This window comes from Dasypus novemcinctus, chromosome X, assembly GCF_030445035.2.
Source record: "Dasypus novemcinctus isolate mDasNov1 chromosome X, mDasNov1.1.hap2, whole genome shotgun sequence".
Taxonomy (NCBI): domain Eukaryota; kingdom Metazoa; phylum Chordata; class Mammalia; order Cingulata; family Dasypodidae; genus Dasypus; species Dasypus novemcinctus.
In genome coordinates this window covers 84,495,631-84,522,630 of record NC_080704.1, presented here as the reverse complement: position 1 = coordinate 84,522,630, position 27,000 = coordinate 84,495,631, and the positions used below count along the sequence as shown (strand labels likewise).

Here is a 27,000-nt window from a genome sequence, read left to right as displayed (position 1 = left end):
TCAACTAAAGATGGAAATGGTTTACTCCAGACCTCAGTTTCCTGACTTTGTTTCACTCAGCCTGTTCTAATCTGCTACAAAGGCTGACTTTGAGAGAAGTGCTCAAGAAGCAAGAGCTATTCCTGTCCAGACTAGTTTTTTTTAATTCATTTTTAAAAAAATATTACATTCAAAAAATATGAAGTCCCATTCAACCCCACCGCCCCCACCCCACACTCCCCCCACAGCAACACTCTCTCCCATCATCATGACACATCCATTGCATTTGGTAAGTACATCAGCCTAGGCCCCTGAGCATGCTCGGCAAATAAGGGTAGAGCACTTCAGGTAGTCTGTACTGGAACCAGCATTTTACTCATCTGGCCTCCAGCTGTGGGCCCAACTGCTGTTCTCCTCCTCCAGCAACTCAGCTCTACCTCCCTAGGACAATTTGCTTAACCAACAGGTTTGTTTGTTTGTTTGTTTGTTTTAGGAGGAAGAGGAATGTCTGCAGTGAGGCACTGCTTTGGATAGATTGATGTGAACAAATGCCATAATGTATTTGAAAGAAACTTATGAATCATAAGGCAGAATACAAATGTTCATTGTTACTATCATCTGAGCCATAAGGGTCACTGCCTCATCTAGATATCTAGATAACTAGTGTTTGGTCATGACCTCTTGATGGTTTTCTTTTCCACATTTATAAAGTAGGGAATAAGAATTTGAGGGTAAAACATTCTCATGTTCCAAAGTCTTCCCAGTCTGGTCCCACTTATCCTATCCAAATTTTTTTTTAAAGATTTATTTTTATTTATTTCTCTCCCCTCCCCCCCAGTTGTCTGTTCTCTGTGTCCATTTTGCTGCATGTTCTTCTTTGTCCGTTTCTGTTGTTGTCAGTGGCACGGGAATCTGTGTCTCTTTTTGTTGTGTCATCTTGCTGCATCAATTCTCCGTGTGTGCAGCACCATTCCTGGTCAGGCTGCACTTTCTTTCGCGCTGGGCGGCTCTCCTTATGGAATGCACTCCTTGCACGTGGGGCTCCCCTACGCAGGGGACACCCATGCGTAGCACGGCAGTCCTTGCGCACATCAGCACTGTGCGTGGGCCAGCTCCAAACAGGTCAAGGAGGCCCGGGGTTTGAACCGCGGACCTCCCATGTGGTAGACGGACACCTCTAACCACTGGGCCAAGTTTGCTTTCCCCTATACAAATTTTGCTTGCCCCTTATAGCAAGCTCTTGGCTCCAGTCATGCTGTATGTCACCAACTCCCAAATCCATTGACTGCCATCCTGACTTGTTGCTCCCTCAACTCATTTTCTTCCCCATGCTCAATATGTTCTTCTCATTACTGCTCAGCACAGTCCTACTTCTCCTCCATGGCCAATGTATTAGTCAGCTAAAGGGGTGCTGATGCAAAATACCAGAAGCCTGCTGGCTTTTATAAGGGATAATTACTTGGGGTAGAAGCTTACAGATACCAGATCATAAAGCATAAGTTACTTCCCTCACCAAAGTCTATTTTCATGTGTGGGAGAAAGATGGCTGCCAACATCTGTGACGGTTCAGGTTTCCTGGGTTCCTCTGGGCTCAGCTCTTTTGGTTTCTCCAAAAGGCCAGCTGTAGACTATGAGGCTTTCTAGGTTTTGCTTCTCTCCACAAGGTCAGCTGTAGATAATCTGTCTCTCCCTGGGGCTCCAGCTTCAGCATCAAAGTCCGACATCAAAACTCTAACATTAAAAGCCCTTAACTCTGTCCTTTGCCATGCCTTTTATCTGTGATTCCCCACCCACCAAAGAGTGGGGACTCAATGTCCTAATGGCACAAGAGGTTTACATAATTACTTAATCAAGTAAACCTATGCATCCAATATAATCTAATATGCGCAGAGGAAAAGATCAGTTTACAAACATAATCCAATATTTCTTTTTGGAATTCATCAATAATATCAAACTACTACACAACACACTGTAAATTCCAAAAAGAGATTACGCTATTCAAAAAACTTTAAATCAGTTACAATGAAGTACTAAATCATACCACAATCAATTTAAAGAAATACAATTTGTCTTGGGGCAAAGCCCCATCTGCTATGGACCTCTGAAACTTACAAAACAATTCATCTGCTTCCAATACACAAAAGGACAGACCAAGGACAAACATTTTCATTACTATAAGGAGAAATTGGGAGGGGAAACACGAGTCACAGTTTCTCTACAGTTCAGTAGACCTGCAGGAAATCCTCTGTTTGATTTCAAAGTCTGGGAGTCATTCTTAAGAAGATATTTTTTTCCTTTTGGGGCCATATGGGGACCCACCCTTTCTGCCGGCTTGCCCAATGGCCCTTTTCTTGGTTCCACCCTCATCAAGAATCTGGGTGTCGACCAAGCTCCAAACTTCTCCCTCCAAGACTGTTGGGGCGATTGCCACACCTTACCCAATCTTTGGGTTAAAGTCTTAACCCCCCTAGTAAAGTAATGTGAAGACAACATTCCCCCTGACTTTTGTCATACAGGCTCAACCCTCTCAGAGCAATGAGTTGACCACCTGGCCTTCCCTAACCTTTGGAGGACAGGTCCACCCCTCTCAGACCTGTGGGATACTGACCTTAACCATCCTAATCCTTGGGGAATGTGCTCCACCCTCTCTGTACCTTGGGGCAGCGAAACTCTCCCAGAGCATCAGACAGGAACATGCACCCTCTTCAAATGTTGGGGCAAACTTACCCTCTCTGCACACATAGGTGGGGTTCCTCTCTTGGCCCAAAGTGATGTCCTAATTCCAGATCTCAGCTTCAATGGTTTTCCTCTTGAAGTCATTTCCCCTTCAATCTCTCCTTTCCATGTCCCTTTTATTCCAAGCTGGCAGTGGTTTTATTCATACATCTCTCTCAAAAAACCTTTTTGGTTTAGCATGCAGGAAGCAGGGGTCCAAGCCATCAGACAGTAAGGGCTTCCACAAGTCTTTCCTAGATAACTATATCTTCAATCTTGATTTACAAGTTCCAAGTTATTTAAGTCCTCCAATGGGGCACTGTCATCTGGGAGCTTGATCTCCAGAATGAGTTTCTATTTTCTTTGTGCCCAACAGTTCAGTCCTCAGCATATCTCTCTCATTTAACAATTTGCTATAAGCTGCAAGCAGAAGCCAAGCTGCATTCTCCAGGTTCACTTTGGAAATTTCTTCAGCTAAGTGCCCAGGCTCACCATTTTCAAATTCTGCTATCCATAAAACACCAGGAGTTAATCTTGTTGAGTTCTCTGTAACTTCAAAACATGGATGGCCTTTCCTCCAGTTTCCAATAATAGTTTCATCATTTACTCCTAAGTCACCATAAAAGGTCTCTTTAGCATCCATATTGCTATCAACAGTCTCTTCAAAGTGGTCTAGGCCTTTTTCATCAAGAATCTCACAATTCCTCCAAAAATACCCCTTACCATTTAAAAAACCATTCCAGCATTTCAGTATTTGCAAAAGCACTTCCCCACTCCTTGGTACCAAATTCTGTATTTGTCAGCCAAAGGGGTGCTAATGCAAAATACCAGAATTTGATTGGTTTTCATAAAAGTTTTTATACCCTATTGGGGTAGGAGTTTACAGATACCAGGCCCTAAAGCATAAGTTACTTCCCTCACCAAAGTCTATTTTCATGTGTCAGAACAATATGGCTGCTGACGTTTGTGAGGATTCAGGCTTCCTGGGTTCCTCCCTTTCCAGGGCTTGCTTCTTTCCAGACTTAGGATTCTTCTCTTTCAAGTGCTCCAGCTTAAGGTTTTAGCATCAAACTCCAACATCAAAAAGCCCTTAACTCTGTCCTTTGACATGACTTCTATCTGTGGTTCCCCACCCACCAAAGGGTGGGGACTCAATGCCCTATTGGCACAAGAGGCTTACATAATTACTTAATCAAGTAAACCATGGATCCAAGATAATATGCCCAGAGGAAAAGATCAGTTTACAAACATCCAAAATTTATTTTTGGAAATCATTAGTAATATCAAACTACCACAGCCACCAAACCTGGCATATCCCCAAGGACCCCTGCACTCCTTTGGTCTCCTGAAGCCCTGATGCATTCTCACCTGTCACTTAGCCTTCATTCTCTAAGCTTGAGATTGTTGCTTTCCTGTGTTTCCATATCCCCTACTAGACTATAGGTTACTTGCAGACAAAGACCGTGGCTTTAATGGTCTCTGTTTTCTCCTTCTGAGACCTAATACAGAGCCCCAAGTTATACAGTAGTTGAATAGCTCATATAATGAGGATCCCCTTGCCTCTCCAAAGGTTCCTGAAAAGAAAAACTTAAACTACTGTCTATTGTCAGGAGAGTAAGAGCCACAGTTTTCTAATCCCATTTAGGACAAAGAAGGGAAGTATTGAGGCAGCTTGCCAGTTACATTATATTTAATGGAAGCCCTCAATGTGATGGATGCTGCCTCTCAAATATGAGCACCAGCTGGTGCTGGTTTCTATTCATTGACCTTTCAATTCTGGATGTCCTGAGTTCCTTTGGCTCTTTCTTTGGAATTCATTAGGGAAAGGTGTCATGAAGTCCCAGCCAGAGGTCATTATTATGATTATTATATAGTCTTTGGAAATAGTGATACATTTAAAAAGAAATAATATTGTAGTTCCCTCCCTTCTATATGCATATAATACCACAATAATGTTACTTCTCTCACTCACCTTGTTTTATCCCTCTGTGGCTTAGATGGAGCATAAATCTGAGCTGGAAAACATACTATGTCTTTCATCAGCATGCTAGAAAGAAACTTTCTGGGTCCAGCTCCAGGATCACAGCATCTCTTATCCCCCAGAAATTTCCAGACACTGTAGCTCTCTTCATTGGGAATAGGTTGAGTTGTGGGGCTATTCAAAAGAGAGTAGGGCGGGCTGAAAACCACAGTACCCTTGGTACTTGATTGGCATTTGAAAGGCTGTGGCCATTTTAGATGCCAAGTTCCAGAGACTGAGAATCATCCACATTTTTAACATGAAACTAATGGAGGGATTAAATATTTTCCCTGAAGAGGAGCTCCAACAAAATCTCTTTAACCTTTGTCATTAAGCTCTGTTTCAGCCAATGAATAAGGAGATTATACTTTCTATTTTCCCCATGTAGAAACTGAGGATAAGAGAGATTCAGAGATTTGCTGAACATCAGTTTATGGCAAAATAAAGGTCAGAGCCCAAGATTCTAGATCCTAGTCTCATACTCATTCACCATCCCTCTTCACCCCAATGGACATGTACCATAGTCTGTTAAATAAGCGAGGACCAGTTTTTCCAAAATGGCACCTTCTTGCATTAATTCTCACAGTAATTCTCTCCTTTGGATCTACCTTGCAGAGAGTACCACTCTATAGAGATCCTTTGCTACTTCTTTAGTCAATAAAACCATAGGGAATTGGATTATGGGGGCTAAGATAGCTGTTTCGACCTGACAAACAAAGAATGTAGTGAAAATCTCATCAGTGCTTTATACTGAGTGCCTCAGTTGGCTGGATACTGTATTTAGACATGGACACCATCGCTAAAATACTTGTGCTCCTCTCTATAACATTCCAGTAGGGAAAGAGACACACAGTCAGTGTCAGTATTATGTACTAATTGTAGAAATTAAGGTAAATACAAGTGCTATAAGAGTACAGAGAATGTCTAGGCCTTCAGGTAAGGAAGAGGACTCAGAAGTTTTCTTGGAATAACGAAGTGCTAACAGCAATGCCTGACACATTGAAAGAACTTAGTAAAAGGTAGCTGTTATTACTGTAACAATAGACAATGTCCCTGCCCTCAAGGAACTCACAGTCTAGCAAGGGAGAAGGTAACAACAAATAACTACACTACTATATAATTCATGCTAAAATAGTCTGTTGAAGAAGGCAGGCATGGATAATAGCGTACATTTGATGTGCCAAGCACTGTTCTAAAAATATTTAATTCCCACATTTCCTCATGTTTAATCCCATTTTCTTCAATGACAGGTGAGGAAACTGAGGCACAGAGAGGTAAAGAAGCTTGTCTAAAGCCATACAACTAATGAGTGGGACTAAATAGTTACAAAGGAAAAAGGAAAAAAAATAGTTTTTGACATTTGAAAGATGGCCTCGTCCTCACATGTACACCAGGTTATTCTCCTGTTGAATATAAACAATCCCACAAAATACTGATGACACACAAGGTTACTCTGAAAACATGATAAAATAAGGCAAAACAAGGCCACTTCATAATGTTGTCTAAGCACAGACAAAAACAAGGCCAGTTTGCCACACAAAAGCCTTATCCTCTTTATTGTACCCTCTTTACAGATAAAATTTATTAAGATGACCAGTCATAGAATTGCCCTCACTTTCTGATAGCATCCAATATAGAACCAACCCTAATTTCCTTAGATCTTTGCCCAAATTATCGAACCAAATCCCAAATCCTGTAAGTCCTTTGTAACACCCACTTATTGAGATGACCTGTGGTTCCCTCTGGTGTGTGTTCTCTCTCACTGTAACAAGTAATACATCCAACTTATTCAATTACAGATGTGTTCCTGTTGGTCTTTGGCTGAGAGTAAGGACACAAATGTAACTGGCAACTGGCAACTAACATTTTTTAGGTACCAGGACCTGGGATTGAAACCTGGACCTCGGATATGGGAAGCCGGCACTCAATGACTGAGCCACATCAGCTATCCTGAGTTGGTTTTTTTGTTTGTTTGCTTGCTGTTTGTGTTTTTGTGTTTTTGGGAGACTGGTGACCTAACTCAGGACCTCCCATGTGGGGAGCAGGCGCTCAACTGCTTGAGCCACTTCTGCTCCCTAAAAGGAATAAAAGCATGTATTGTTAACACGGGTGAAAAACAATATGCTGCCCAACAATGGGAAAAGCATAATACATACTGATCATTGAGATCCAGCCAATAGTGCGGTACCTAGTTCACCTTTTTAATTTTTTTGAAGGCAGGACCAAATTTTATTTCCCTTTGCATTTTCCACAGTGTCTGAAAGATGCAAATGTATTTGCACAGTGTCTATGTTTTAGTTTCCTTGGCTGCTCAAGCAAATACCATGCAATGGGTTGGTTTAAACAATGGGAATTTAATAGCTCACAATTTTTGAGTCTAGGAAGAAGTCCAAATCAAGGCATCATCAAGGCAATGTTTCCTTTCCCAAAGATTGGCATTCTAGATTGGCTGCCAGTGATCCTTGGTGCTGGGTTCCTCTGTTACATGGAAATGCACATGATGGCCTCTGCTGGCCTCTCCGTTCTCTTCCAGATTCTGTTAATCTTCAGCCTCTTGCTTCCTGTGGTTTCTCTCTATCTGTCTGAATTTCACTCTGCTTATAATGGATTCCAAAAATACGATTAGGACCCATCCTGATTGGGTTAGGCCACACTTTAAATGAAATAACCTCATCAAAATGTCCCATGTACAATGAATTCACACCCATACTAATGGATTAAGTTTAAGAACATGTTTTTCTGTGGTAGATAGCTCCAAATCATCACAGCCTGACAGATATAAAGATAAATGAGACTCTGTTCCTATTCTCAATATATGAATACCTAACTTCTTTGTGGTCCAACTTTCTCATCTGTAAAATGGGGGAAATGAAAGTGTGTTTGTTAAGAGTATTCAATAAAATAATTTATGCAAATTGCTTAGCACAGTGTCTGGCACATAGGAACTCTGTAAGTACTAGTGATTATTTAAGGATGAGTTATTATTTAAATATGATGGTAGTTTCATAGATATAAAGTAAGAGTAGAAAAGGATGAGAGTTCCAAGGAGTGGAATGGCAGAAAAAAAGGCACAGAGATGAGTACCTGTAAAAGAGGCCCCTGTGCCCAGACAGTTTCATCCCTTCTTCAGGGATGAAGACCCATGGAACAGTGCTTCATACTTGATAAGGTAACCCAGACCTTGTTGGCAATGTGGTTTCTGGAAAATTTGTCTCCTATACTTTGCTAGAGAGAGGGAATAGTCCCTTGGGGCTATTTCCAGGGTAAGGAGGAGCAACAGGCTCTAGAGGCTCTCTTGAGAGTGATGGTGGGAAGTTGCACAAATCTAGTTTCTAAGCCTGAGCCTAGGCAGCAAAATGAAGCTGTAACTACAGCAGCAGAGAAACTTGAAATTAGTCCCTGACTGACTGGAGAAGCTATGTTTTGTCAGTGACCTGCTGGAGCAAGCATACATAAGGTAGCTAGTTTTACCCCTTCTGTTCTAGCACCATCTTTCCATCTCTTGCCCTAGATCCTATTGGCTGAGGCTCAGGGGCTGAGGCCCCAATCTTACACTCAAAGCTCCCAAGCACTAAATTGTCTCCCTCTCAAGTTACTCTTGAATCCCTTGCTGTTTCCTGGTGGGTTCCCAGGAAGTCTGAAGGGAAATGGCCCCGTAAGGAATTTCTCAATGACAGCAGTGAAGCAGATCCTATTTCCTCCCTGGCATATTCAGGTTCCTTTCTTTTCTTCGTTATTCCAGACAACATCCATCTCCAATTTGCTAAGGAATGGCCCTTCATCCAACCCTAAGCCCTGAAGTTAAAGGTAGGTTGAGGTTCAACGGTTAGATGCTTGGTGAAAGAAACCATTCAAAAATTCTTCCCCAAACTTCCGAGCGCCCCTCTCAGCACAAACAACTGCCCTCGGAGGCATGGGAGAGTGGTGCCCAGCTGCGTGTCTGCCCAGGAAAGAATGCACTAGTGGCGCGGTGGTCTGGGTGGGCTGCAAGAATGCGAGTGGGGGGCAGGGTGGGGAAGGGGGGGTGCGCGCCCTTTATGACAGGTGGCCGCGCGATGCGCGCTCCCGGGCGCCTGAGGGGAGGGAGGGATGGATGGACAACGTGGGAGGGGGCACATGGGGAAGGGACCATAGAGAGCGTTAGGGAGAGAGCGAGAGGGAAAGGGAGGGCTGTGGTGGGGAGGGGGCTTGAGGGGGAAACGAGTCCAGCAAGAAGAGCCGCGTTGGAGGAAACAATGGCAGGGGCAACAGCGATGGTGGCAGCAGAGGCAGGCCCACTCTGGGCACCTTTTTGAATGGGCAGAAGCAGCCCAGGGAAAAGAGGAGACGAGGCAGCGCCCGCAGAGGCTCTGAGAAAAGCGGTGGAGGGAGGAGAAGGGGGAGGAGGAGGAGGAGGAGAAAGGGGGGGGGGGAGGGGGAACGAGGCAGGGGGAGAACCCCGGGAAGGAAAACCAGTAGCATCAGCAGCAGCAGCAGCTACAGCAGTAGCAGTAGTGGCAGCGGCAGCAATAGCAGCATTTAGCAATAGCTTTAACAGCTATAGTGACAGTAGCAGCCGCCCTCCTCCACTCTTCCCGCGAACAGCCGCAGCCGCCGCGCTGAGCGGGCTCCAGGAACAGCTCGTGCAGCCCACTCGCAAGGTAATCCCGGCCCCGGCAAGCTGCCGTTCATGCAAAGCACCGATCCTGCGAGCAGCTGGGCGGCCCCCGAGGCGCAGAGTTACAGGATCAGAGCCCGACAGTGCTGACTGCATCTAGCCCGGCAGCAGAGGAGCCTAAGGGAGCTAGCGAGGGCGAGAGGCGCATCCACCTGGCGGGCCGACGCATGGAGCTGAGGCAGTGGCGGCGGCGGCGGCGGCAGCAGTAGTAGCAGCGGCGGCGGCGGCGGTGGCAGCTCGAGCAGCTGCAGCGACGGCTGCAGCCCAGTCTTGACTGCGGCCACGTCAAGTCCAGCGCCCTCGGCCTGAGCCTGCCAGCGCCGAGCGCCTCGGAAATCGGCCTGTGAGGTAAGATCCCGGCCATCCGGATCCCGGCCTTCTCGCCCGATCCCCTGGCTAGAGGTGGCAGCGGCTGGGGTGGAACGGATTGGAGGAAGCCAGCGAAAAGAGGAGGAAGGGAAAACGGAGGGGAGGACGTTTGCGTGAGAATGGCATGCATATGTTTGTCCGTATAGGAGGGAGAGGCCACGAGCTCCAGAGATCCCAGCGCGCCCTGCCAGGCACTGCAATCTAGGAAAGGCCTCTAATGCTTGCGCCGGGGGGAGGGGAAGCGAGCGGGCCGGAGCCGCCTAGCACACAAGCACACAGCCAGGCAGCAGGAACCCACAGAGTGCTGACTCCTTTCGGGGTGATGCCCTTGAGGTCGTGGCCAGGGAATGCGGCACAGTCACAGCGCGCTTCGGCAGGAAAACCCACGCGGCGGCTGCAAGTTAGCGCCTCGGCCAAAGCCGCAAAGGTGCGAAGCTGCGTTGCGGGTGCCTCCCTGCAAACAGCCAAGTGCCCAGGAGCACCCGCTACCTGACCAAACCGGCGGAAGGGCACGTAGGCGACGCTATGGAGCCTCGCCCAGCTTGTCACCTTTGCGGAAATTGGCCTGAGGCCCCTTCCCGCTCTCGGCCGCAGTCAAATTGACGCTTTCCTAGCGGCTTCTCAAGCTTCTCCCTGCCGCGCACCACAGCACACTTCCACTCCGGGTGTCGTACACCTTAGTGGGGCGGGTAGGAGGTAAACCGACGCGGGGAGCGGCATTCTGCTTCGGAAAAGTGTGGGAAACGTGCCGCTGAGTTGCAGTTGTTCTGCTGAAGAATCCAGCGGTTTCGGCATGACTGCTTCTGTGTGTCTGATTCGTGGGGACCGAATCACCAGCGCAAGGTTTTCTATCTTATTCGAAGTTGTTTTTTTTTTTTTAATTGATATCCCGATGTCGACACCAGCACACGTGATTTTTGTCTAGCTTCTGGTTACATTTTGGAATAAGAGGGTTTCCTTTTTTGCGTCTGAGTTTTGACTCCGAGCATGTTGTTGAATTCTGTTTGTAGCAGTACACTTAGCTATGTGGCCTTTTCCTAACAGTCCCTTTTCGAAACTGTTAGCCCAGGAGAAACGATAACATCGCAGGGTTGTTTTTAAGAAGCACCCAAAGCCCTTTAACCCGGGATTTGACTATCTCTTCATTTGTTTTTAGTGGAGGAACAGAGTGGCTTGGTAGTTCCTGAAATATTTTGCTTGATGAGAAAAGGTGCTCCAAAGGTCTTCTCTGAATTACCCGATTCACTTGGGGTTTGGGGGGGTGAAACTCCCTTGAATCTTTTACGCATAGGATAACACATGACCAAACATCTTGTTACAGCAATAACGTTCTCATGTTTGAGAAATCTTTACACTTATTTATAATATATTTTTAGAAGGGAACAAAAAAGCCCTAAATAATTGTCATTTTACATATTAACTAGGAAACCGACTAATTGAATAAAACCGGCTGAGTGTCTGAAACTCTATCCCAGTGAAATATGTGGCTGTGAATATAATTAGCCATCTGTCTACTGAGCAGTTTAAATTTGGGCTGGTACATTTTTATTACAGTGTCTAATTTCTGAAAGACTTGTACATTTTACCTAGCAATAAAAACAAAAACGTATTTACTTACTAGGTCAAAGATTTACTTGTGTGGTCGTGGAATTCCCCTTCCCCTTCCCCACATCTTTCCTAGTCCCCACACTCCTTGAACTGGGAGGTCAAAATGAACTTGCTTTTAAAATGACATATTTACAAGAGAGGAACTCAAATGAGCCCTGGCAGTTAGTGATTACACATTTTTGTTTCTTGAAAAGTCCATCCAATATTTACCCCTCCCCTAACCTAGAAAGACTGCATGCATTTGAGTTGAAAAGTATAATCTTTTGTGCATATATGTGTTCTTATGGGGTAGGGGGACCCCTAACCCCTACAAAATTTGGAATTTGACGATTTACTTTCTATTATTTTACTTAATTCTCTATCTAGCTCTTCCCCCAAAGACACAGACAAACACACACAATCACATCCTTTTGTCTTTTAGCTAGTTTTTTAGGTTAACAGTATTCAGATCTGTGATTTTAATATGTTAGGAAACTGCTTTTTATGGATATCAAAAGTGCAAAATACTATAACATGAAAGAACACTGTACATAATTTAAAATTTTCCCCTATGATGCAATTTTAAAAAGAAATTTGTAGCTGTGAAGAAACTAAGTAGAATTTGGGTAAAGATGAGATGGCACTGGAAAGATTACATTTCAGAGAACTTCACCAAATAGCTCTTGTCAGAACATAATTACAATGAACCGTGGGTTGATTGTGCATTGAGCTACAGAAAGTAATTTAAAGGGAAATACTTTTAAAACAAATATTTGCCTAAATAACAGCTCTGATAAATGAATCACAATTACGTAAGCACATGGTAGAATTTGGCATATGTCAAGTCTGCTAAATAAATCAACCTATTCAGTAAATCAGTGAATAAATCTTCCATGCTTCAATGCTATTTAAGCATACGTACACACACACACACACAAGAACATTTATAACACTTTGTTGTCAAAGTCAAACAACTGCAGAACACTGATGCTTTCTGTTTTTTACTCAGAATCTTTCTCTTTTCCCTTTTACTTTTTTGCCCAACCTTCTGATTACCTGTAAGCTACTTGTAGAGCAGAGAGACCTAAAACTGTGACAGTGTTTGTTGCCTGTGTTGAGGAGTTAGGAGAAGAGAGATGAAAAGAGTGATAAGTACTGATTTAAAACATTTGAAGACGTTCTTATGGCTCCCTAACACAATCAGTGTGGAGATCCAGGTCTCATTGAAGTATTTGCTTAGAAGAGGTCCTGGCCTAGCCCAAAAAGCACTGATTGCAATTTCTCTGTTCCTAGGCCCAGTTCTAGAGAATACTTTCTCCTTTTAAATCCCTTAGTAAAGGAAGAAAAGGAGATTCTAAATGGCCTTTGACTTTGTTACATTATCTTTAAAAATTTTTTTTTATCTGGAGCGCATACATGGTTTAATTGTTCCTGCTCATAATAAGCAAAAAGAGAGAAGGACCAAAGCAGTTGATAGGGTAGGGGGATGATGATTAAAGAGTAGATCATCTGGCTTCCCTGCTTTTCTCATCCTAGAAATTTCCAGGTTTGGGCATTTTACATTTTTTTTCTTTAATTTTTTTTCTTTTTACCTCCTGTGAAAAGTTGCCATTCAGATCCCTAATTGACAATTTCTCCACTGGAAAGCAACTTTTGAAACCCAAGTCTTAGGGCTAGGCACAAAGAATTAGTTGGCTCTCTGTGCCACCCAGACTGCTTGAAAACAAAACAGAAGGCACTGGATGAGGCCAGATCAATTGGGGCTACTTTTAACTTCAGAATTTTTCTTTTGTCTAAAATAATTCTCTTTAGGTAGAGGTGAACATTCCTTTCTTCTCAAACAACATGAGACCATCCATGTGCAACAGTAAGCACATCGCCATCCTGGAGAAATCTGGCCTGGGATAAGGTCAGCTAGGAGAATGGAGGGAGAGCAGAAACTGCCTTTTAGCGATGGTAGGGCTTTCTCTGGGCCAGCTTCAGGTAAGGGGAGAGGGCCCTTTTTGTCTCTTCTCTCCAGTCCTTCATTTCCCACAGTGACTTGCAGACCTCTGCCAGGGAGTATGCTCCTTTTGGTGTCTTCGTCTGTAGATAAGTGCTATGACCTGATGTCTTTACCTCCCTTGTTCTCTGGTGGAATAAGGGACTGAAGTGTTCAGGATCAACTAATATGCGCACAATTTTTATTTTTACAAAGGGCACTTCAGTAAGACATTTTATCCATCTCTGGTAAGATCATTTTTTGTCTTTTCTGCAATGGACAAAATGACTTTTTAAATTGCCTTCCAGTCCTAAGTATCAGTGTTTGGCTTTCATTGATTTTACAGTCCATGGGCTAAAGCTGATCTGCCATCTGTTTTTGTAAATAAAATTCTATTGGAACATAAAGACATTCATTCATTTACATATTATCTATGGCTGTTTTCATGCTCTGCCAGCAAAGTTGAGTAGTTGCAGCAGAGACTGTATGTCCCACAAAGCCAGAAATATCCACTATCTGGCTCTTTACAGAAAAGTTTTCAGACCCCTAATCTAGGGCAATGTCAGACCACTTGGAGTGAATCTTTCACAGGAAAATAATACATCTTTGGTTTCTTTCTCTCTCTCTTTCTTCTTCCTTTCCTTTCCTCCTTAATGTTACATTTTTAAGTTCCTCGGTTCTCAAACCACTTTTCCTTCCTAGTGCCATGGAAAAATAAATAATGCTGACAAGAAGAAAACGTGGAGCCATTTATAGTTGCTTTTGCAAAGGTTTTTAAGCTTCCCTTTCTTAATTAAACGTTACTGAGGCCAATGTTAAAATGAGTCCACATTTCCTGATTACATAGCAGATTTTATCTTGGGTTTGGGGTATTGCCAAGGACCCAGTGGAGTGACAGGGGTATGACCCTAAAAGTGAAATACACATGTCAATTTGAGTTAAAATGTCAGTAGTAATCCTTTCTTTCCCGCCTACAGCAGAAACCTAAATTTAGTGGTGCTGCTAAATTCTTTCTGCCCTCTTTACAATATTTGCCATGTTATTTCAGGCACACATGTGATTTATTAACCCAGAGACCAAGTCTCAGCAACTTTTCTGAACAGAGTCCTGCTACCTCTTTAGTTATTATATAATTGGGATACATTCTGAAGACATACTCCTTTACTAAGTAAGGGAGTAGAAAAAATGAACTGGGCTGTAACCATCTAGCCCAGTTGTCCCTAACCTTTTCTGGGCATGAATCCCTGTGAAAAGTTGAAGAAATCCAAGAATAATTTCTTCATAAAAGTACACATTTATACAATTTCGGGAAACCCAACCATGTAATTTGAGTTAAAACCTCTGTACTAGTCTTTTCCAAGTTTCAGAATTCCTATTGCATGGCTGTCATGGTCAGTTTGAAATGGAAGCCATGAAAATGACCTCCTCAAGAAAACCTGTTATTAGGATACTTATGGTCTACAGCCTCAGCTACTCTTTTGAGCATTTTTCTGATTAGCCTTCATAGGCATTTTTTATTATGAAAAAGAATCATTTGTAACTCACCTTGATATTACTGTTCTCACTAAAAACAAATCAAGACTAGTTTCCCCAAATCCTTGACTTATTAAATCTCAGATTCTTTAAAAATACCTTTGTACTACTTCCCTCTCACAAGTTTATCATTTATATATAAAAAATACTCCATAAATCTCCATCTTTCTCTTCACCCCCACCTTCCCCTTTAGCCAAGGACCTGACAAAAATAGCACCTATTGTTAGGTATAGTGATAGAGTCAGTGAGGGAGATGGTGTCGAGGCATCTTTGTGAGAATCCTTGAGACACATGGGCTTTTGGAGTATTAACCTTCTGGAGAGAGTTATTGGATTTAATCCTGGAGAGCTAAAGTCATACATTAAAGGCAAGACTCCATAAACTCTACAAATGTACCATATCTGCACCTTTCATTTGGGGTGGTAGAACCAGTCTTATCCATGAATAAATGTTTATTATCCATTTCTTGGCCTCTTTTCTTAGAAGTTTAGAGTACAGCAGATATGAGGGTTAATAGAATCCTAAGGCTGGAATGATTCATTAATTCAATTCAGCAAATATTTATCGAATGTCTACTATGTACTAAGCCTTGGGAGAATGGGGACAGATAAAATAAAATGTATTATCCTGTTTTATAGGAAATTAGCTTTGATACTGGTTGGGTTTTTTTTACCATCTGCATTAATTTATCCCACCATTTTACTAATTCAGTGCATTTTACTATTCTTTCTCCATTCTCCCCATTGGCAAATGTGTATAGATGACTTATAGATAAGCTCTGTTTCCTAACACAGCAGGATGTTCCTTGGTAATAAGTATCCCTAGGTTGAGTCAAGATTTCTAGCCTCTCTGATGCAAAAGCTTCTGTTTTTATCTCTGTATTGACTTAGCAGGCCCCATTTAATAGGGAGTAACATGGTTCTTTTCCCTGCAATTCTGAGGCAAGATCTCTATTATTGCTATCATTGGTGATGTGGGATTGCAAATAGCATTAGACATGATGTATTATTCACCATTACCTTATGATTAGAGTACAGAATTATTGACTTCTGACTAGTGGAGTAAATGTATTCTGCAAAAGCCATTCGTTCATCTTTGAGTGAGTTAGTTGTTAACCCCTAGTTAGTGGCTGTATTAGTTTTCTTTTTTTTTTAAAGATTTATTTTTATTTATCCTCCCCCCCCCCCCCGTTCCCCCTGTTTTTCTGCTCTCTGTGTCCAATCACTGTGTGTTCTTCTGTGCCTGCTTGTATTCTCGTTAGGCAGCTCTGGGAACCGATCCTGGGACCTTCCAGAGTAGGAGAGAGGCAATTACTTTCTTGCACCTCCTCATCTCCTTGTTCTGCAATGTCTTCTTATCTTCTTTCCACTGTGTCTCTTGTTGCATCATCTTGCTGCACCAGCTCTCTGCGTCAGCTGGCACTCCTGCATGGGGTTGCATTCCTGCATGGGCCAGCACCCCACGTGGGCCAGTTCGCTGCATGGGCCAGCTTGCCCTCACCAGGAGGCCCTGGGCATTGAACCTTGGACCTCCTATATGGTAGAAAGGAGCCCAATTGGTTAAGTCACATTCTTTTCCCTGTATTAGTTCTCTATGGCTGCTATAACAAATTAGCAAAATCTTAGTGGTTTAAAACAGTGCAAATTTATTCTTACAATTCTGGAGTTCAGGAGACTGAAATGAGTCGCACTGGGCTAAAATCAAGATGTGGTTTGGGCTGCAATCCTTTTTGAAGACTCTAGGGGAAACTCCATTTCCTTGTCTTTTCCAGCTTCTAGAAGCTGCCTACATTCTTTAGCTTGTGGCACCCTTCCATCTGCAGAGCCAGGAATGGTGGATTGATTCTTCACATGGCAGCACTTCAACATTGCCTCCATTGTTACAACTCCTCTAACTCTCACTCTTCCATCTCCCTTTTCCATTTACAAGGACTCTTGTGATTACATTGGGTCTACCTAGGTGGATAATCCAGGGTAATCTGCCCATCTCAAGGTTAGCTGATTTGCAACCTTAATTCCATCTGCAACCTTAAATCTCCTTGTACCATACAACATGATACACTCATAGGAAAGAACATGGGCATCTTTCGGGGGCAGTAGGCATTATTCTGCCTACTACTACAGTGACTTGACCTTTTTTTTTTAAAGATTTATTTATTTTCTTTATTTCTCTCCCCTTCCCACCCCCCGCCCCAGTTGTCTGTTCTCTGAGTCTATTTGCTGTGTGTTCTTCTTTGTCCACTCCTGTTGCTATCAGCGGCATGGGAATCTGTGTTTCTTTTGTTGCATCATCTTGTTGTGTCAGGTCTCTGTGTGTGCGGCGCCGTTCCTGGGCAGGCTGCACTTTATTTTGCGCTGGGCGGCTCTCCTTACAGGGTGCACTCCTTGCGCATGGGGCTCCCCTACATGGGGACACCCCTGCGTGGCACGGCACTCCTTGCGCACATCAGCACTGCACATGGGCCAGCTCCACACAGGTCTAGGAGGCCTGGGGTGGACCTCCCATGTGGTAGACAGATGCCCTAATCACTGGGTCAAGTCCGCTTCCCTAATCTTTTTTTAACTTTTTATTTTTAAATAATTATAGAGTCCCAGAAAGTTGCAAGGATAGTTGCAAGGAAAGAGAGGTTTTGTGTACCCTACACCCAGTTTTATCCAATGGTTATGTCTTATGTAACTGTATTATAATATTAAAACCATGAACTGTCTTTAGAGCAATGTGTGTGTATAGTTCTGTCATGTTATCACATGTATCACACAGATTTGTGTAATCATTAGCACAATCAAGATAAAGAGCGATTCCACCATCATAAGGATCTCCCTCATGCTACCACTTTATAGTCTTTCTACTCACACACACTCCCCTCTCTCCACCATTCCTAACTTCTGGCAACCACTAATGTGTTTTCCACCTCTACAGTTTTGTCATTTCAAGAATATTATATAAATAGAATCTTATATGTTGGGTTTTTTCATTCAGCATGGTGTCCCTGAGTGAGATCCAAATGAGTAAATAGTTTGTTCCTTTTTATTCCATGGTATGGATGTACCACAGTTTGTTTAACCATTCACCTACTAAGCGACATTTTGGTTGACTCCAGTTTTTGCTATTGCAAATAAAACTGGCGTGGACATTAGTATACAGGTTTTTGTGTGAACATATTTTCATTTCTCTGGGGAAAATATTGAGGAGTGTAAGTGCTGGGTCATATGGCATGTGTATGGTTACTATTTAAAGAAATAACAAAATTATTTTCCAGAGTGTCAGTGCAGAACTTATCACAGTCTACTAGTGTCAATGTTTTACCTGATTGAATAAAATATAGGAACTATATTTCTCTTTAAGTCCCTTTACCCTTCCCCATTTATAATATGATAGTCTGAAATATTTCTTCTGCATATAGTTAGAACCACCGTAGACATTGTTATAGTTTTTGCTTCAACCATTAAACATAATTTAGAAAATCAAACAGGAGAAGCATAGTATATTGTACTTTACTCTCACTCTTGGTGTTGTTCTTTCTTCTTTTGTGATGTTCTGACAACAATTTCTCTTAGTTTTCTTTCATAAGAGAATTTCTAGATTTCCCCTTCATTCTTGAAGGATAATTTTACTCAATACAGGATTCTTTGTTGACACTTCTTTTCTTTTAGCATGAAAAATGTTGTGCCATTTATTTCTGGCCTATGGTTTCTGATGAGAAATCTGCTATCATTCAAATTGTTTTTCCCCTGTAGGTGTGGTGTCATTTCTCTCTCACTGCTTTCAAAGCACTTTTTAAAGTTGTCATAAGTCTGACTATGATGTATATTGACATGGATTTGCATCTCAGCTTGCATCTATAGGTTTATGTCTTTTGCTAAATTTGGGACATTTTCAGCCATTACGTCTTTGAAAATTTTTTTCAGTACTGCTTTCTTTCTCTTCTCCTTCCAGGTCTCCTCTGATGACAGGAAAGTTTGTTTATTTATTTTTTAATAGTCCCACAGGTCCCTGAGGCTCTGTTTTTTGGTTTTTTTTTTGGTCTGTTTTCTTTCTGTTGTTCAGATTGAATAATTTTTTATTGTTATACCTTCAAGTTCATTAATTTTTTCTTCAGTCTTCTCCATTCTATTCTGGAGACCATTTATTAAGTTTTTTTAATTCAGTTGTATTTTTCAGTTCTAAATTTTTCATTTGGTTTCCTTTTAGAGCTTCTATTTTTTGCCTAGTCTTTCTATTTCTTTGCTGATACTTTCTATTTTTCACTTCTTTCAAGAATGTTTGCAGTTGCTTGTTGGAGTATTTTTATCATGGTTTCTTTAAAAGCTTTCCCATACTAGTCATCTCTGTCATCTTGGTGTTGGCATCTATTGACTGCTTAGTTCATTCAGTTTGAGATTCTTTTGATTCTTTTTATGATGAATGATTTTTGATAGAAACCTCGACACTTCCATAGTATGAGATTGTGGATCTTATTTAAACCTTATTTAGATGGCTTTCTCTGATGCTGTTCCAGCAAAGGAAGGGGGTGTGCCTCCTCATTAGTTCTAGGTGGATGTAGAAGTCCAGGTTCCCCACTTAGCCTCCATTAATAACTGGTCAGGAGGACCTCTTCATTACTGCTGAATGAGGTTGGGAACTCAAGCTTCCCATGTGGTCCATACTGATACTATTCCTGGCTAAGAGAAGCAGGGATATCTCATTAATGCTCTCATGTGGATTCCACTGACACGGTATGGGTGTGGGTGTGGCCTCATTATCACTGGGCATTGGTGAAAGTCCTGACTTTTCCTTAAGCCTTCTCTATCTCAACCCAAATAGGAAGGAGGAGAGGTGCCTCAGTTCCACCAGGTGAGGGTGGAAGTCCAGGATTATCCACTTAGCCTGCATTGACACCTGGGAGTGGGGTGCTGACACCCAGGAAGGGAGGGGCTTCTTGTTACTCCTGGGCAGAGGTGGGAGTTCAGGCTCCCCACTAGGCCTCTGCTGACACTACTCTGGCTGGGATGACAATGGTGCTTTATTACTGCTCCCTACATGACTCCACTGACACCATGGAGGGCAGGGGAATGGGTAGCCTTGTTTCTGCTGGGCAGTGATTAAAGACTGCAGAACCCTCCCTGGTGGGGGTGTTGGGGGGATTCAGCATCTCATTACAGCCTAGTGATGGTGGAAGTCTAGGTTGCCTATTTGGACTTTGGGGTAGGAATGAGGGTGGCGTTTGGTTGGAGTAGAGTGATTATTGTTTAAAAATTTTCTTTTCTCATGGACTGCCTGTTTCCTGATCCTTTGACTAGAGAAAGTAGCATTTTCTTGAGACTTTTGTAGTCTGTGCCTATTGGCATTTCCAGGTTGCTGGCTACTCCAGCATCCAATCTGGGATATATGAAGCAAAAAACCCCAAAAAACCAGGAAACGTACTGCCATGTCATTCCTTATGTCCCAAGTTCTTTAGCTTGTATGCCTTTTTCTCTCTACCTTTCAGTCTTCTTATGTTATTTTTTTAATGTGTAATGTCCAGGGTTTTTAGTTGTACTAAGCAGGAAGAATCGGAAAAAAAAAACACATCTATTCCAACTTTGGAAGCAAATTGTGGCTTTGTCTTTTAAATAAAATCCTGACTCAATGGGAGCCTTAGCAAAAGCATCATGCAAGTAAGATCCATGCCATTTACAGAGACAAAGTTTTAGACTTGATGACTAAAAGGAGATCCACTCAGTTCTAGAAGTCCCACAATAGAATTCCAGCACTGGGGAAAAAAGCAAGTAGTAGAATTCTTTACCTTTTTGCCCTCTGGTCGAGGTCCACTACAGTTCCTGTAATGTGAGTCTGCAAGTAGTTTGCATTATTTCCAAAAATTGGTGGAATAGGTGCATTTCTTCTGCATAAGGCTATTTTCCCCCCTCTTTGACAGGAATTAAAATTACTTTGGTGGGGTAATATGAATTATCTAATACAGCTCAGAAACTCTAGCAATTATATATATATATCTTTGATAAAAGGAAAACAAGTCATTAATCGAATATAGCTTTATAGACAAATCGAATATAGCTTTATAAACAAAAATTTTTCCAAATATGAGATCCATTAAAGGGGTTAAAAATGCCACTCTGTTCAACACTCTGACTTTTTTAGGTAAGGCCTAGAGCTAGTAAGTGAAAAACTAAGACTTGACTCAATTTTTGCATCCCACTTTCGTGCTCTTTTCTACTACATGACACTGGATTTTGTGACTCAGTTGGTCCTTTATTCCTGCTATCATTTTTTTATTTTTTTATTTTTTTTATTTTTTTATTTTTATTCCTGCTATCATACATTGTGGGTTTCTCCACTTCATTTTCTTTGTCCATAACATTGGGGGCAATAACATGATTGAAAGATTATGTCTTTTATATTTACATTGGTGAATAGAAACCCCATGACTTTACCATGGAGTTTAAATGAACTGTTTCTTAGGATTGGAACAAATCCAAGTATGTTGATCAATATGGTGGAACATGAAAGAACAACCTAGTGATGAATACTACCTCTTATTTGACATGAAAGCCTAGAAGTTCTGGCACCCACCCTGAGCCACACTAGACCTCCTTCCCTCTTTTTGGATTAAGACTACTTGCATGATCAAAGGCAATCCTTCACTGCAAAGAAAGGTACATAAAGGTACTTTTAAGACTGAGATTCTATAATTCTGTAATTGTAATGTAAAATCAATTATTAGGGAGGTGATAATGTAATTTGATTGGCATTATAAATATTAATTATGATAAGAAAATGATATTGTACTAAATAATGTATGGATAATTCTAGCCATGGAGATTGGTATTCAGGGACAGAAATCTATAATCTACAGTACAGTACTGACCAATACAATAATGTAACTGTAGATAAATGGGGCTATTTAAAAAATGCAGTCTTCAGTCAAATTACCCACATTTCAAATTCTCGATGGCCACAGGTGGTTAGTGGCTACCATATTGTATAACACACCACACATATAAAGAATTGAAGTTTGGGGTTAGATGCTGTGGCACAGGTAATGTGAGACAAGAACCTAGTTATTGTATCTGAGATCCATGGGTGGGGTTTGGTTCCAAATCCTCAGGTGCTTTGGGTCATAGAGTGATATGAGCACAAGGAACACAACTGGTCAGTATGGATCAGTAGAAATTGGTAGAAAATGTACCTTAGTATTAACCAAGTTCCTAGTACTGAAGTCTTGTAAGAGAGGTAGAGTGGCATGCTGCAAATTTCTGTACCACTCCATTTGGGTAGAGGGAAAATCTTCCCTATCGGAGGGGCAGATAGTTGGTTAACTCATGGCAACAACTCCACCTCCATGGTTGAAATAACCTTTGCTTGGGGAAATATTAACAGAAAGGAACAGGTTGTGAAAAGGGTATTCATTTGGTTTATAGAATACAGGATTTATCTGGCATGTTGGTGGCCCCAGTGTTCTGATACTTGAGGCATCCAGCATGCTGGATTTGTAGACATTTGTAAAAGAACTCTGTCCTTTCCAGAGCTCTGTGTTGACTTGTTGGCACTTTTCATCCGAGTCCAAAAGAGTCAGTAGACCCTGTTACACAGTTTCTTTATGCAATAGTATAACTGTTGCTTTCTCAAGTGTCCTTTTTGCTTAGACTAATGGGGGTGTCCTCAATACCTCATTTTAGATTCAGTGTTCTCAATCTCTTCCTTGGGACATTTTAGTAACATTTTTTCCTTAATGGCTCTGTGTGTTTGTGTATATGTCTCTGTGTGCTTGTATTTATGGGCTGCCTATGTATTATGCCTTTTGGCAAGGGAAAGGATGCGTCCGGTATCTATTGAATGTGTGGTGTATGTTTGGCTTATTGGTCACATTGTTTTTCCCATAGCAAGTCCTGAGTGTGCAAAGCTGTAACTGTCGAATTTGAAAGTGTTTCATAAATTACTTAGTCAAATCTATTTACCCAAATAGGTGATAGGAGAAGCAATTTTGTGGAATTCTACAGTAGGTTTTTCAGATCTAGTGGTTTGACTTAAAGCTAAACAAAAATACACACTCATCTGAGAAAAAAAGCAGTTTAAGGTTTAAACTACAAAAAGAGAGATAGGGATACTTTATAACCTAAGGCCTAGGTATCGGTTGTAAAATCCTTTGTTTTAGCTCACAAAGATTCTTCCAGTAAATGTATATGTGGGGAGAAGGTGAGTGTTCCTGGTCTGTTATTCAGGGATATGCAGGTGATACAGTGGAGAAAAACAAAATTCTGATTTGCTACTCTCTCTCAAGAGGGTCCCCCAAATCCACTTACTTTTAAAAATACTTGGGTGCTATTATTATTACAAAACAGAAGTAACATTAGCAAGATTTCACAATATGGAATATAGTAGTTGTCACAGCCTGGGTCCCATTTCCTGAAGCTGCTGGCAAGATCAGTAACAGCAGCCCCCACCAGCTTATTGCATAGATAACCCACTGGTTTCTAATGCCCAATACCTGGACTGTTAACCCCTCTCTTCTATTTCTTAATATATTTTTATTAAGAGGTTAGTGAACTTACCAAACAATTGTGTACATGTATGGAATTCCCATAAAACACCCCTCCCCCAACACCCACAATTGTTGTGGAACATTTGTTACAGATTATGAGATAATATCATAAGACTATTACCACTAACTATGGTCTATAAAGGACATTTGGTATATTTTTCCATGCTCTCCTATAATTAACACAGTGCATCTTTGGCATTCATACAATGTTACAATATTGCTGTTACCTATATTCCACAGGTTGCATTGACTGTATTTTTCTATGCTTCTCCAAATTCTTACCATCTTGCAATAGTGATGTACGTTTGTTCTATTTCATAGAAGGACATTCTTTTATTTGTACTACTTTTTTAAAAAAAATTATTTATTTTTCTCCCCTTTCCCCCACCCCCCACCCCGGTTGTCTGTTCTCTATGTCTATTTGCTGAATCTTCTTTGTCCACTTCTGTTGTTGTCAGCGGCACGGGAATCTGTGTTTCTTTTTGTGCGGCATGGGAATCTGTGTTTCTTTTTGTTGCGTCTTCTTGTGTCAGCTCTCGGTGTGTGTGGTGCCATTCTTGGGCAGGCTGCACTTTCTTTCGTGCTGGGCAGTTCTCCTTACATGGCGCACTCCTTGCGCGTGGGGCTCCCTTACATGGGGGACACCCCTGCGTGGCAGGACACTCCTTGTGTGCATCAGCACTGCACATGGGCCAGCTGCACACGGGTCAAGGAGGCTCGGGATTTCAACCGCGGACCTCCCATGTGGTAGACGGATGCCCTAACCACTGGGCCAAGTCCACCGCCTATTTGTACTACTAACCACAGTTCTCATCAACCTCTGGGTTCTCTATATTACTCGATCCCTAAATTATTCCCTAGCTTTCTTTCAATTGACATTTCCATCCCTAGACTACCCTTCTTAGCCACAATCACATTTATAAACCAGCGGCATTTGTTCTATTCACTATAATGTGTTACGATCAACTCTATCCATTTTCACACTTTTACAGTCAAGTTAATTAAAACTTCTACATGCATTAAACATCAGTACCACTTCTCAAATCTCCTCTTGTCAACTAATAATCTATACTCTAGATTTTAACTCCATGTGATTATTCTTAATATTTAGTTCATATTAGTGAGGCCATGCAATATTTGTCCTTTTGTGACTGGCTTATTTCACTTAACATAATGTATTCAAGGTTCATCCAGGTTATCATATGCATCCCAATTTCGTTTCTTCTTATAGCAGCATAGTAATCCATTGCATGTATGTGCCACATTTTGCTTATCCATTCATTGGTTGATGGACACTTGGGTTGTTTCCATTTTTTGCCATTGTGAATAATGCCACTGTGAACATCAGTGTGCAAATGTCCAGTTCTTTTGGATATATTCCCCATAGAGGAATTGCTGGATCATATGGCAGTTCTATATTTAGCTTCCTGGGGAACCACCAAAGAGTTTTCCACAGAGGATGCACCATTTTACATTCCCATGAACAGGAAAGGAGTGTTCCTATTTCTCCACATCCTCTCCAGCACTTACAGTTTTCTGTTCTATTAATAATACCCATTCTATGCGGTATGATATATCATTGTCGCTTTCATTTGCATTTCCCTAATACCTAGTAATATTGAACATTTTTTCATGTGCTCTTTGACCATTTGTATTTTCCCTTTGGAGAAATGTCCAAGTCTTTTGCCCATTTTATTTATTTATTTATTTATTTATTTATTTTTAATTGATTTTGTAAAAATATTACATTAAAAAAAATATATGAGGACCCATTCAACCCCACCACTCCCCCCCCCAGCAACACTCATTCCCATCATCATGACACATCCATTGCATTTGGTAAGTACATCTCTGGGCACCTCTGCACCTCATGGTCAATGGTCCACATCATGGCCCATACTCTCCCCCATTCCATCCAGTGGGCCCTGTGAGGATTTACAGTGTCCAGTGATTGCCCCTGAAGCACCATCCAGGGCAGCTCCAAGTTCCAAAGATGCCATTCGTCTCTTCCTGCCATTCCCCATACCCATTAGCCACCATGTCCACTTTTCTCACTCCAATGCCACCTTTTCTCTGTGGACATTGGATTGGTTGTGTCCATTGCACCTCTATGTCAAGAGGAGGCTCAGATTCCACATGGATACTGGATGCAATCCTCCCGCTTTCAGTTGTAGGCACTCTAGGCTCCATGGTGTGGTGGTTGTCCTTCTTCAACTCCATCTTAGCTGAGTGAGGTGAGTCCAATAAATCAGATTGTAGGTGCTGGAGTCTGTTGAGGCTCAGGGCCTGGCTATCACATTGTCAGTCCAGAGATTCAGATCCCCTAAATATATCTTAAACCCTACACCAACTACAACTCCAGCACAGTAGCATGAAAGTCTTATGAAGAGAGATCCCATCTGAGTCCAGATTCATCACGCATAAACACCAGCTCCAAAGAAGGGCCATCTGACATGGCAGTTAACACCATCTGCCATGACCATAGCACCCATGTGTCTCTTTAGCCCTCAAAGGAACCAATACCTGGGGGTTGTATCTACTTTATCTGTCTCTTAGACTCTGCTCAGTTGTGCATAAGGGCAATCCTTCTGACAGCCTCCAGACTCTTTTTTAGAGACTCGTAGCCATATAAACTCATTTCTCCTTTCCATTTCCCCCTTACATTAGGTCAAACAGCATTTTAAAGTCATGTTATTTTATGTAGACAGGGATATTCTGCTGATCCGCATTGAATCTTTTGCCCATTTTAAATTGGATTGCTTGCTTTTTTATTGTTGAGTTGTATGATCTCTTTATATAGTGTGAAATCAAGCCCTTATCTTGTAAGTGGTTTCTCAATATTTTCTCCCATTGAGTGGGCTGCCTTTTCACCTTCCTAAGGAAGTGCTTTAATTCACAAAAGTGTTTAAGTTTGAGGGGGTCCCATTTATCCGTGTTTTCTTTCATTGCTCGTGCTTTTGGTGTAAGGTTTAAGAATCCACCACCTACCAGCAGGTTTGAAGATGTTTCCCTACATTTTCTTCTAGGAGCTTTATGGTTCTAGTTTTTATATTTAGTTCTTTGATCCATTTTGAACTAATTTTGGTGTAAGGTGTGAGGTTGAGGTCCTCTTCCTTTCTTTTGGCTATGGCTGTCTAGTTTTCGCAGCAGCATTTCTTGAATATACTGTTCGGCCCTAGCTGGGCGGGTTTGAAAGGCTTGTCAAAAATCACTTGACCATAGAGGTAAGAGTCTCTTTCTGAACAATCAGTTTGGTTCCATTAGTCTCTGTGTCTATCTTTATGCCAGTACTATGCTGTTTCTTTTACGGCAGCAGCTAGGCAATATGATTTAAAATCCAAAAGTGAGAGTCCTCCAACTTGGCTTTTCCTTTTTAAGATGTTTCTGGCTCTTCAGGGCCCCTTACCCTTCCCATAATTTTGATAATTGTGATTTTCATTTCTTTAAGAAATGCTGGTGGGATTCTTACTGGGATTGCACTGAATATATATATCAGTTTGGGTTCAATTTTGATATCTTAATGATATTTAACTTGCAATCCATGAGCATGGAATGTGCTTCCATTTATTTAGGTCTTTTTAAATTTCTTTTAGCAATGCATTGTAGTTTTCTGAATACAAGTGTTGTACATCCTTGGTTA

General features: G+C 41.8%; 1 protein-coding gene across 3 annotated transcripts in view; it reads left to right on the top strand.

The window, feature by feature from the left end:
• Positions 1-8,830: 8,830 nt before the first annotated feature.
• The window catches only part of NEXMIF (neurite extension and migration factor), a 331,466-nt gene continuing 313,296 nt past the window's right edge, over positions 8,831-27,000 (top strand). Inside the window, exon 1 of one of the 3 annotated variants that reach the window (XM_058292233.2) lies at positions 8,831-9,719. The gene's annotated coding sequence lies outside the window, so the exon portion shown is untranslated. The remainder of the gene's footprint in view (positions 9,720-27,000) is intronic. The other 2 variants (XM_058292235.1, XM_058292234.1) reach the window with 2 other exon arrangements.